The sequence below is a fragment of the Cariama cristata genome, unplaced genomic scaffold (genome assembly GCF_000690535.1).
Source record: "Cariama cristata isolate BGI_N322 unplaced genomic scaffold, ASM69053v1 scaffold5299, whole genome shotgun sequence".
In the NCBI taxonomy this organism is placed as follows: domain Eukaryota; kingdom Metazoa; phylum Chordata; class Aves; order Cariamiformes; family Cariamidae; genus Cariama; species Cariama cristata.
In genome coordinates, this window is record NW_009633927.1 from 20774 (window position 1) to 34140 (window position 13367).

The window sequence follows — 13367 nt, forward strand, 5'->3', positions numbered from 1 at the left end:
AGCTTTGTGCACACATGAGTAAGAGAACAGGTGTAAAAAGATTATCAAATCATAGCTAAAACCAGACTGGCCCTGGTCTGTGATGACCTGTACACAAAATATGGGTGTTTCTTAACACAGATGCCTTCGAACTCTTCCGTCATACCCAAAGGAGAGACCAGCTCCTCTGTACATGAGTCCCTGGCCGCCCGCAGGGTTTTATCCACAGCGGAGCTGGACAGGCACGGAGAGGTTTTGCCCTACCACCATCCTCGTGCCTGCCAGAACTGGCAAGACAGCACCACTTTCCATAGGAAAACCTGGCCAAAAAACCAGCAGAGTGGAAGATGTAACTCTTCCCAAGATGGTAAACAGCTGAGCTCCATAGAAGCCAGAGCTGGTTCATAAAAGGCCATGAAAGACCCTCCACAAGCAAAGCACAGGGCTGACTCCTTCCACACAGGGTCCCAGAAGGTCCCATCTGCTGTAATCCCATCCCAAGAATCCCATTTAAGCTGCAGTTTCAAGGATCTTTTAAAACCATATATTTGAATATTTTCATGCATACAAAGGTCTGCTTCACTATCACTTTAGGGTAAGTCAGTTGGCTGATAACCTCCACCTGTAAAATATATCATCTGGCTGCAGCAAGCATCAAGACATGAACAGAATCAAGGCAGCGCGAAGGTATGTCTGCATAGCTTCAAGCTTGAGCCAGAAGCCTGTGTTTGTAACTCTAAACGCTTGTACTCACATGCACCTGGCTCTGATTTACCCATGGAAACAGCTTATTTGAGAACAAATTCAGTGCTTGTGGCCTGCTCCCCACATCCATTCCCATGGCTGCTGCAGTGCATCTCAGGCGTCTATTGAGTGGCCAAAGCTCCCAGCTCAGCAAATTGAGCCAATTTGCATCGGCTGTGCTTTAATGTGCTCATCTGCATGCTGCAGCAGCTGCTTTACAGCCGATTGAGATGTCTCTGCCTCTGGCAGAGGGAAAAAGAAACCCTACAAAACCACCTTCTTTGCAAGTTAGAGCCCAAGCGCACACTTATGTCAGGCTCTAAGTTAATTCACTTCATCTACTACGTAGGCAAGGGCAACCTTCTCCCCCTGGACACATACAGCTGTGTCCCCTTCTACTTACAAGGATGCTCAGTTTGAATCCCCCACCCCCGGGATGTACCTTTTGCTAGGTGACACCATTTATCAAGCATGGCACACTCCCTCTTTCATTGAGTCAGGCACAGGAGCTAGTATTTATAGGCTTTCATGGGCCTTGGATACCTTAAATATCTTTCTGTTACTATATACAAAACCAAAGTCATTTCCAGTTTGGAACAGAGCCAGTTGTAGCACGGCTTCTTCATCAGACAGGCTTAAAGTCTGTGTTCAACCCTGCAGACAGCGCTGCCAAAAGCTGAGACCCAGCGGCAGTGTAGGAAAGACGTACGTGCTGTTAAGTCCCTAGAGGTACTCTCTGTGTTGATGACCACCTCCTGACTTTGCTTTCCAACCATTTACATAAAGGTGTGTTTATACAGGGAGGTCTCCTTTAAGGACCGGTGCTATGAGACTTGCACACACACACATTTTATTTAAACAATTACTCCACTATTGTGATACAGACAGAAGCTGCAAGACACACTGGGGGTGCCAGGTACTTGAGGCCCCCAAGTAAAGATGTCCTATTGCAAATCCTGTCCCAAAGTAACTCCAATTTCGTCTCAGGTTCCCCAAGCTCCTATAAACCAAGACATCATATCTAAAGTTACAGAGTGCTTTCTGCATTTTCTAGTAGACGTCTTAAAATGAGTTGTTTGAAGAAACAATACTGCAAAGCCTTGGTTATTCATGTTTGTATTAGGAATCATTTACCCTTCAGAACAGGGTATTACTGCTGTATTACAGAGACAAGGAAAAAAAGTCATATATAAGGTGGGAATAGAATCTGTTGTGCATGAGAGACAGATTTCTGCAATGATTTGTCTGGGTAAAGGTTATTTAATTTAGTGAGATATGTTGTACTCAAGTGTTTAAATTAGAAACCCTCTCTGAGCTAAGGATCTTTGATTAGACAAAGAGGAGAAGAGTAATCACTTGGAGCACTGCACACAAGGGGCGAGCAGCCACTTAGAATCCCTAATTTGTAACTTATTTATGCACTGCAAAGCCCACACACCTTAATGGTTTAGATATTCCACTTTATGTCAAATGACTAAATGCTCCTTGTGTGAGCAGACAGCCACTCGCAGTCAGGTCATTTGTCTTTCAAAATAGCAAGAGAGCAATCTTGTCCTCTCTGGCTGGGGTCTCTCTCTAGGCACAGGCATCTCGAGGTGGCTCCATTTCAATAAGCATCATTTGAGAGCCTGCTGTGGGCAAGTTCAAGTAGACGGCAAAGTTATAAAGTTGCTTCTTGATATGCAAACTGATCGTTATTGTATGCTGTGAAAGTACCAACACATCACCGTGCACAGCGACCACAGGAGAGCTACTTCTAGAAACACAATAAGAGTTTCCTTTATCCCAGAAACAGACCTCTATTTATGTAAGTTATGCATGGAAAGCCTAAGCCAATGAGCTACCTATTCAAACACATCAGGACCAAGGTAACATCTCCCCACCAGGCACTTTAACCTGGGATCTTCCAAGCCCAGTAAGAGGAGCATGGGGCTTCCTGACTTGTCTTCGAATCTGTACCTTTCCCTGGGGTTGAACTGCAGTTGTAGGAGCTGGGAGCTTCTTTCCTCAAGCTCCAGCACCAGGCAGTCACAGCTGCTTGCTGCAGGACCAGAGCCCTCGCAGCAGGGAGGATGCACTTCTTGGGCAACCAGTGCAGGAGGATCACGGTGTGCAGCAGGCTCCAGGATGGGGTTCACCCTCCACATCTTTAAAAGAAATCCTCTGGAGGGGAATAGTGTCATCACTCAAGGACTGATAATGCACTGGTAAAAATCAGACTTAAAAAAAAAAGTATAGCCTGAGTGAAATAGCTCTGTGCCCATCACCTCTGGCCTGGCATCTGCTCTGTGGTAGAGTCAGAGATAGCCTAAGCCATTTTTTGTTACACTTTTAATAAAATACACTGCAAAGCCTGTATTGCACTGAGCTAGACACACGAAAACACCCCCACAGTCTCTTCAGGAATGAAAGGCCCCTGCAGCAAGCCAGGGGCCCATGCTGAGGTTTTGGGCTGTACGGGCTGGTAGGACGCACCTCTGTCCTGTGCACTTGGGAGCAGATTCCCACCAGCCTGCTCCTGTCTCACAAAGACAATTGCTCACAGTCCTACCACAGAGGGAGAAGAGAAATGAAAAGCCACAAGCACCTTCCTCCGAGGCAAGCACAGACACTGCTGTTACCTTTATGGCAATTTTTAGTGGCATCAGCACACACGATGCTCAGCAGCACAGTTGAAATCTGTTATGTCTGGGATCAGCAGACAGGTCTCTGCCTGCTGTCTTCGCTGGTACATTAGCATATCTTACATTAATTCATCAAATTAAGAGCCTGCAGTAAAGCAGAGAAAACTTGTTGGGGAAAAAAAGCTTGTTAAATATTCCACGCAATTTTGTTTGGGATACTTTGACCAAAAGCATCCCTACCCTGTGGTGCAGCAGTTGCATAACAGAGTCCCTGGGACAAAGTCTGGGCAGGGGGAGTGGGGAAAGCTCCATTAGCACAACCATCACAGGCAGCCAGGAGCTGGGCTTGTACGTTCTGAAGCGTATGGAAGGAGAGGGCTCAGTGCAGTGGCTTCAGGAGACACGATGATACACCGAATGTAAGGTATTGGTTCCAAATTACAAGTGTCAGGGCAGTTTTGCGGCTCACACTATTAACACAGGCAAGCACCTACCAGCAGAGCACTGGGAGCTGGGATCTGGCTGGACTAACACACATTTAAGGAGAGCACATGGTATTGTGCTATACATCTCAGAGTGCAAATAACTCCAGTTACCCCAGTACAGGCACCATTCGTCACCAGTCTGTCTCCTAGAGCTCCACCAGCAGCATGGCAGTCCCAGGAAGGTCACTTCCCAGGGACTCCCTGCTCACCCTTCCTTGCCCCATACTACAGGTTTGGGGGTTCAGCTAGCTGGGTTTTTGTTGGTTGCTCCTTGAGTCAGTCCACTCACCATAGGGAAAAAAAGGGTTGTGCCCCTCCTTGAAACCAGGTTCACACAGAGCATCTCCAGGACGTCTGTTATTCTAAATAATATAAACTCTTTGTATTTTTGGTCTTGTATTTCTAGACAGGCTCCCAAGTCCCAGCCTTCTTTACGTCTCCAAGGAACCATTAACTAATGAATAATTGAGACCTGATTTTGGAGCAGTGTCTCAGAGCTCACTTGAGCACACATCACATGGGACCCGGCATTTGGCTCCCACCGCATGCACCTGCAAAAAGGGGGTCTCTCGAGAAAGAGCCGATGACTTTTCTGTAGTAATTACCTTCTGTGAGATGCAGTTACAACGCAGCAGTGCGTTACAGACAAAATGGCAAACCAGCAAGTCTCTGCTATTGTCATGGCCCCCCTTCATCCGCCATCTCCCCATAAACTAATGAGCTGTATTAAAGTGGAAGATTTTCCGAACAATCAGACAAAAAAAAAAAAGTGGTCCATGCAGGAAAAACTCAACTCATGAAAAATTTGGCACCTTTTGGATTCTAACTAGCAGGAGAGGAGAGAAATATTAAACTGAAAAAGACTGGCTTTATATTCTTTACACTCTTACTGCCAGTAAACTAGTACTCAGCTCACAGATTAAAAAAAAATAAAGTACTTTTTTGCTGCTAGCCACAACTGCCTGTGGTGGAGTGACAACCACCTCTCATTAACATCGATACCAGAGACATGAGAAACAATAAATGTGATACTGGGTTTTAAGAAAGAGCTCTGGGATAGGGGCAGGGGTATGCAGACCTGTTAGCTTTGGTACCTGGCAAGCTGAGGAAAAGCTTTGTCAAGAAGAGCATCAGCAGCAGGGAGGGACCAGGACCGGCTCCTGGCAGAGGAAGGAACCATGGCACCAGCACGCAAGAGAACTGATAACCAGCAGTGATTGCCTGCTCCATTTAGCAGCATTTTAATGCCAAAGGGCTTTTGACAAAGCCCCTCTCCAAGGCACTTAAAGCTACTAGGATGTTACAGGATGAGAGGCAGGATCCTTTAATGCATTAATAACTCAAAGGATAAAAAAAAAAAATCCCAAACCCACAAGGGTAGGAGTAAGCCCCAGTTTTTCCACAGAGGGATGTGCCTAGGGATCTGTGCTGCTCACTGTAGTCATAAGTGGCCTAGAAAGTCATTTAGAAGCAAGGCAAAGTTTGTAGGTGAGATAAGTCAGGATACCGAAAACTGAAGGAGATTTTATATATGTATATGCACACAAAGATTTTTTTTTTTATATAGCTTATATATTAATAGCTAGATATTATACATATTACAGACATAATATATTATAGCTTGTGCATATATAAGCCCAAATATATATTATTTCTAACATGTATTTTTTATATATACGCACAAGTATATATAAGCTAATGGCCACCCCCTTTGCTACAGCCTTTTCCTGGGTACTAGGTACCAGGGCAGATGTAGAGGGAGGCAGTTAGCAACACTGAATGCAACACAGCAGCACGCAAGGCTCTGTGGAGCAATGACAGCAGAAGCATCTTAGCAGCAAGTTAAATGCATTCCTTCAGAGTAAACTAAGTGCTAAACCCTGAGCTTGGGCTCTAGTACGGTTCCAGAAGCCAAACCCTCCTGTTTTTCCCTAGAGCAGCACACACAGCCAGGCTGCATCAGCTGGTTTCCATCCCAGCCACGCAGCGAGTCGGGCAGGCAGACAACCAGGACAGCCGTCCTCCACCGAGAGCCACACAGCAGTTTCCAGAAAAGCCCATAAGGGCAGCATGTGTTTTCATGAGTCATTACAGAGACCCGAGATGCTGCAGCAATTGGTACCATGGAGTTTAAAAACCTAACAGTTCCAATACATTTGTTTATTAGCTAATAATTCAGACTCTGGTCTGTTATTTTAACAAACTGATTGGGTGCTTCAGTTGATCTTAAAGTACCTGTTGGCCCCTGTTAGCTCATAGCACTCATTAGGTTGCGTACATCTAGCCAGGAATCTTGTTATGAAATAATTGTCAATAGCAAAATGCTCCCAGGTTGCAGGAGAGCACACAGACGGCTCACGTGGCTCCCAGCTCAAGTGGACAATCCTGGCTTTCCTAACCTCTTAGTGCTTACAAAAAGAAAAAGCAAGGCCAGACTGGACCTTCCTAAAGCTACCAGGATGCAAGCATTGTGCTCAAGATAGCTTCACAACTGAGTTAGGTCAAGGACACCAACACACCCCTCCCACCCCCCCAATTAATACCAGCATTTATTTTGTTATATATTAATAAATCTCTGATGCAAGGAGACATTTTACATACCTGTAAGGCAGTACAAAACAGCTCTCCCATCTGCTCAGCCTGGGAAGTCCAGCACCCTGACCTCTCTCCCAGGAGCTCTGCAGAAGAGGAGTATTTTCCCTTGATCAGAATTTCTGAGCTGATTTGAAACACTCAGCAGCTGAGAGCTCCTAGTTAAATGCCTAAGGAAGAGCTGCTAAACATTTTTCTGGGCTAGAAAAAACAGGAGAGAAACAGAGCCAAAATGGTCTGTTTTGAAGGCTCCGGCTATAACAGCTCTGTGGAGCAGCAGATATGTCCAGAGCACAGCTGCCACCCAGTAAAGTTAAAAGCCAATTTTCTTAGGGGACATTTTCCAGCCTTAGATGTATGCACCCAACATCATAAGAAAAACGGTCACTTCAGATTTCAAAAGTCTCCAGACTCAACCTTGAGCTTCCTTCAAGTCCAAAGCCCACTCTCCTGCCATATCAGTGATCTCTTTACTCCCACAGAGGAGGTAAATCCCCCCAGACCCCGCAGCATCAGATCAGGCAGCAGAGACCTGCCTCCTCCACCACATCTCTGAGGTGCTGCCTGCCTGTCCTGGGGCATCAGCACGTCATCCAAATCCCAGACCTGAAACATCCACCCCAGCATCCCCAGTCCCACTTTGCACCTATGTCCTGCCCAGGCTGTGGGGCTAGGGCAGCCTCCCCCTCCCTGGGGGCACAGCTAGGCTGCAGCATCATTGCTCCTCAACCAGAGTCCGGCATCCCAAGCTCAACATAGCCTGGGATTTGCCAGATGAATTCAGACGCATGTAGAAAAGCCTTCCTTTTAACCCAGCTCTGCTACAGGGGCAGCTCTCGTCATCCTCTAACACGGGTAAAAAGCCTACACTTCTCCTGCAGTCTCAAGGGCTAGAATAAATATTGGACAAGAATTAAGCGTTGCTCTTTTATTTGATATGCTTACCCACTCTGTCCCTCACATATACTTGAGCACTCTTAGCATTGCTTTGCCTCAGGATGCATTCAGCAGAAGGCTTTAGGTGCTCGTTAATTAATGACTAATTTGTGTGGGCCTCTGCTTGCAATTCTTATTCAAATTGCTCTCAAATTGTGTTCTGTTTTCAGCTGAGCTGAATCCAAGCACTAAAAAGCCAGAAGAGGAAAGATAAATTGAGGAGTATATGTGCAAGTAATAAAGCTTTTCTCTTCCTCGGAGGCTTTGCAATAACCTTGGGTCATGTGTACTACAAGCATAAATTTAGAGGAAGAGATAAAGAGTGCTGTAATGGCTGAGTCTTGCAGAACATGAAAGTTAAGAGCTGCTGTTGGAAAGAAACTACTGATAAACACTCACTGATGTGTTGGTTATTAATGTGATGTTTTTATATAAACTACTCTTCCTCTAGGAATATGATAGATTTTTTACCAGAGGAGAAAAAAAAAGAGCTTTTTCCATATAATTTAATCACTGTGTATGTCGCCCGATTTAACATAGCATTTGACAAAGCCATGTCTAGTATGGTCTGTTTTTAATTTGTGCTCTTTATTACAGTTTGTTGTAGCTGCCTAATTAAAGTTTGTCAGGGAGGTAATCAGCCTTATTTCCATAGTGAGATCAGTTTAATAAGAAGGTAATTTTGCAATTTGTTTTCATTAATTAATTAGGCAAAACCCTTTAAAATCCACATAGTGGCGTATAAACCCAGGGAAGCTGTACCACCAGCTACATTGTCCAAGGAAAGAGGGATATTTACTTGTTGACATTCTGCCCCTGGTGTGGTTTTTGCCCCTGCCAGCTTTAGAGAAGCGAACTCTGTCATATAATGCTTAACCTGGATGTCTCCACTAGTGCATGTTGTCTCCAACCAAATCCCAAAAGAGCATCACGTAGGGATGGAGACAGAACAAGTAGATCAAAAGAAATCTACCATCAGATGTGGGAAGTGGGTCAATGTCTGTACACAGGCTTCCTCCAACAGCCCTAGGTGTCAAAGTAAACCAATCTCATACTCCTGGGAGAAGGAAGCAAAGAAATAGTGGGAGCACTCTCTTGGCCACCACTGGAGGAGAAGGAAAGGTTTTGGGGCTGGGTTGTAGATTTTTGTACTTGTCCCCACTGTAAGAATATTTGAAACGTTCCCAGTACCAGCCAGCTTTGTTTTTCAGATTCGAGCAGAGACCTAGCACACATCACTTTATGCAAAGAGTTGTCCTAGCTTTAGATATCTTTCCAGAGAGCTCGTATTTCGTTTTGTAACATTGACTAATATTTAACAAGCCACACAGTAATCACATGCAGCAAGGCAACACTTTCACCAAAGATTATTTACTGTAATGTTTGTTCGCTTTTGCTCCGGTGATGCCAGGGTGCCCAGAGGCCAACTAGCTGCTGCGGGCAGGAGGTCGCAAGGGTGGAAGAGCTCCCAGTATCCTGTAGGTCATTTATTGATCATCTCAAGACAAGCAGGGGCTTGAATTTGTCCACTGATGAATTTCTGCATCCGTTTGGGCTGCCGGATTTACTAGAGGGTTAGAAACATGCCCACTTGAGAAGCTGCTTCCCTCTGCCTGAGAGGTCCTGGTCTCTCATTGATTTCAACAGCAGCTTCACAGGAGCGTGTGCTGTGGTTTGTGTTTCTCTAGATGTGAAGATCCAGCAGATAGCAACCGAGAAAGCCGGATCATGGCAAGGGGAATAAAATGAAGAGGCAATCACAAATGAAAATTGGTCTCTTGGCTCCAGGGGCTGCACTGTGGGTGTCAGAAATGCGAAAGTATCCCCCATCCCTGCAAGGGTCTGCAGCTCGTGCTGCCGTCGCGTGAGCAGCCATCACCTGGGGACAGCTCGAGCAGTGGGTTCCCTGCCTGCCCAGAGCCCCTCAGAGCTCCAGGTCCTGTTTGAGACTCAATGGCTCTTTGGAAAGCCACTACATGCTTGTTCACTATAAAACTCAGTTTGCATTTTGGCCCACAAGAACCAAGCACCACCCGTGATTCTTTGCACGGGAGATCTTTTCCAAGTTGGTCTTTTTGGGACCTTTGAATAGGAGGAATGGTGATTGAGACACTACACCAGGTATGCACAACCAGCCTCTGCTATAGACACCCGGCGCTGGGCTTGGGCCGATCCCATGAGTTTCTTTATGTTCAGTTTGGGGCATCACGATTTCAGCTCCTCTGTATGTGCTGGTTGCTGGGACTGGCTCTCGTTGTGGCTATGCATTGCATAAACTCACTCCTACAATAACAATGAATAAAAGATAAGTCCCGTGGCTCTGAATCTATCTAAGTCTAATGGCTGTTTTGCGCAGTTGGGGATTAGAGAGACAGCTTGATACATCTGGCTGCTGAACATCATTTGCTGTTTGCCTTTGCTGGAGGAGGTCTCAGAACTAGGGCTATAAACAGTCACGGGGTGAGGGAAGAGCAGATGAGCAAAGCGAGGAGAGAAGACGCAGCTTCACTGGAAACCTTGTAAACCACTGACTGCAGTAAAAGTCAGTGCAGGAATTAAAGGCTGTCAGTTCAGAAGGCCATAAAAACACCATCTCTTCTTTATCTAGCTTCCCTGATTGAGCTTGAAACGAAGAGATTTTCTTTTTTCCAGGAGGCATTTCAGAGTGCTCCTTTGTGGCTCACAAACCATCACACTTTGGAGAGAACATAATTCTGCGACAAAGCTTTTCATCTGCTCTGTAGTGAGCTCCTGCAGGGATGTACCATGTAGCATCTTTCTGAGTCATTCCAACACTCCTGAAGAAGGTTTTCCTATCACGTAGCCACAATTTAACTGCTACCTTGGCGGGCTATGATGCAAACCTCTACCTCTCTCTGCAAAATGACCTGCTGCAATAACCACTTGAGTGGATGTAGCAAGCAGCTGCTGAGAAGCTTTCATGGGCCTCAACACATGGAAGTACTGAGGTGGGGGTGTGCATCACACACATACTCGCAAAGTGTGTGCAACCAAGGCAAGTTTTATTTTACATGACAAAGTAACGGAACACTTACTTTGAGAGAGAAGGAGTTAGGCAAAATGTCTCTCAGACTGCAAGGTTTCCTCAGGATTCAGGCTCCAGTGCCCCAGACAGGAGGTCTTACTGAAGGTGCAATAACAGCGAGACAGTTGAGGAGCGTATCTCTCTTTCCTGAAAGATGTACGCAAAATTGCATGCACAGTGCGTGTGGCCCTAGGCTCCTGGCAGAAAGCTCAGCGTGCAAAACTCTGTCATCACTCAGCCCTTGAAAGTCAGTGGAGTGGATGCAAGAGCTCCGCCACGATCTGGGAGAGCACCTTAGAGTTTAGACTAAAGCCAGATTTTTTAAAACCTTCGAAGTCCAGCAGGCCATAGAGATAAGGCCAGATATGAAGTGAGAAGTCATGGGGAGAAGCTGTAGGTGTGCTAATTAAAGTATGAGAATGAACCTGCCTTCCTGAGCTGATGTTTGGAAATGGATCTGAAGATCTGAGGCTGAAGCTCTCCCTGACCCTCATTTCTCCTCTAGCAGTCATTTGAAAGTTCATGTAACTGCAGAGATGACTCAGACATTTCAGAACAGAACTTTAAACTTAGATCCAGAGTCTGCAGAGCCTCCCAGAGTGGCTGTTCACACCTGGACAGTGTAGCTGCACAAATCCCAACCCAACTCCAAGCCCACAGAGATCAGGTTTTGACTAGCTGCTTTTCATGCTGCCCTTCATGCTGCCTTCACTTCTAGGGGATATCGGATATTGATATGATGTTCACACTTGCTGAGGCAGAGGAGCCTGCAGATTTCATCAATTTAGCTGCCTGCTCAAGTCCTTAGCTCTTGCGTGGGCTCTACTATGAGAAATCGATGACGAACTCCCATTGCTTCCAAGAGGAGCAAGCTAGGAACAAAATAAGACACAACAGTAGCCTTTTAAGCAAGCTTTTAGCCAGCTCCCTGAGGATGCATCCAGACATGCTGTCTATGCCAGATCAGCTTCAAAGCCGTGAACTGAGAGTGCTCTGGCCAGCCACAAACAGTCTGAGCTAATAAAAGAGCATCTTCCACAGCCAAGCTGCAAGCTTCTGCATACTCCTAACTATAAGAAGATGCTGGGGCTCTTCCAAGTGCATCCTTCTGCTTTTGAGCACCAACTGGGATTTTCAAGGACTGATGCAGACCAAGCCTTGCACATCCCATTCACTTTGTTCAGAAGCTCTTGCAGAAACCATCACAGTGCCTCTTGGAAAGCCATGGCCTTCTGTGTGAGAAGCCCAGTGTAGACTGCCATCCAGTTCCAGCTCTGTGACATGCACTGAGCAAGGCACTTGGTTTTTCTGTGCCTCTGATAGAACATTTTGGCTATTGAGTTGTTCAGGAATTGCTTCTTACTTTGGATTTTCACCGTGCTTAGCACAAGGGGCTTTTGATTGGAGCGAGGGACTCAAGATGCTAGCTCACAACACACTGCATTAGAATAAAAAGAGTTTGCATACGATGAGATGAAAGAGTGGATTGATCTGATAAAAGGCTCTTAAGTCATTAATTCAAGTCATGCAAGATTAAGAAACATTTCAGCAATAACAGAAACTGTGTTAAGGCCTTAGCAATTTCAAAGAACTCTTTCTTAATTGGCTTCACAATATTGTTCCTTTCGGCTTTTTGTTGTAACAGAGGGATATTAGGAAATTCATGCTTTCAGAGTCACTGGTGGCTCCCAAACAAGCTTTTCAGGGCTGTGCCGTATTTTCTTTACTTTAGTAATGGTAAAGCCTTCCAGGGATTCTCACATTCAATCCATCTTTCTACTGCAGAAAAGGAGTATCAGCTGATTTTTTAAGTTTTCACAGATCTTCTATCTGGTCGAAAACCAAGAGGATGGGGGAAGAGACTGAGCAACACTAGGGACACATTATCAATATGAAGCTGTGATACCTACATGGATGAGGCTACCAGATTAAGTCCTTGTTTTGATCCAGGCTGCTCGGTCATGGTCAGCTTCCTCAGAGGACACAAGCCCAGAAGGGATGGTCTCCAAGAGAGGTTTGCCCTCCTCATCCATCCTTGTGCCCACATATGCCGTCTCTGGGAGATTTGACATGCATCCCATTGGGACAGACATCCTCACAGCATGGGGCCACCGGTCCCTCCGTGGAAGCTGTACTGCAAGGACATCTCCATGAGCAAGAAACGGCTGCTTGCTGGTTTTGTCACTTCTTGCTGCAGGTTTGGTACTGCCTGTTCTTGCAACCCACCATCAGAGCAAGGAACTTGGCTAATATGAGTTTTTATTTGTAGGAAGACCACTTGTGAACGTTTAGCCTTCAGGCCAGTCCATGTCCTGGCTGAGGTTTAAACCCCAGGGAGAAGCACCTTACCTGCTGAGCTTCATTTCAAAACCCACCGCATCCATTTGTATTTCTTCTTTCAGCTCCATCCCATACCACAAAAAGACATGGACCTTCCCTCTCAAAACAACTGGCTGCTGGCCTCCTACTGCAATGTGTCTTTCCTTTGCACCAAAATCCATTACAAAACATCCTCTTAGCTTCTGGAAATACTAAGAGTCTTTTTATGTCAAGGAGTTAAATCTTGTTACTCAGCTGGCATTAATTTCCCTCTTTCAACACCAAAGGTTTTGATCCCTTCCTGTTCAAAAAATTATGCACCAAAGCTAAATCATTCTTGTCTTCTCCTTTCCGGACAAGGAAGAAGAGAAAATGAAAAGGGTTGCAATGTTTTGCTGGCTCGCTTATCTTAACTGTCTTGGTAGAGGCTTCTTAAATTCTTACAGGGGATATTCTGGTCCTGGGGTGTGAGACTGCTTTTTATGCCCAAAAGGGATGTCACAGTGGCTAAATGTTGGCTCTGAGCCAGGACCTTATAGTCAGTAATCAAAACGAAGATTAGGATGATGAGCATTTAGTACTGAGGCTCTGGCCATGACCAAGCCCATGGCTCGGCAGGCAGTATCACCCCCCCCCCAACAA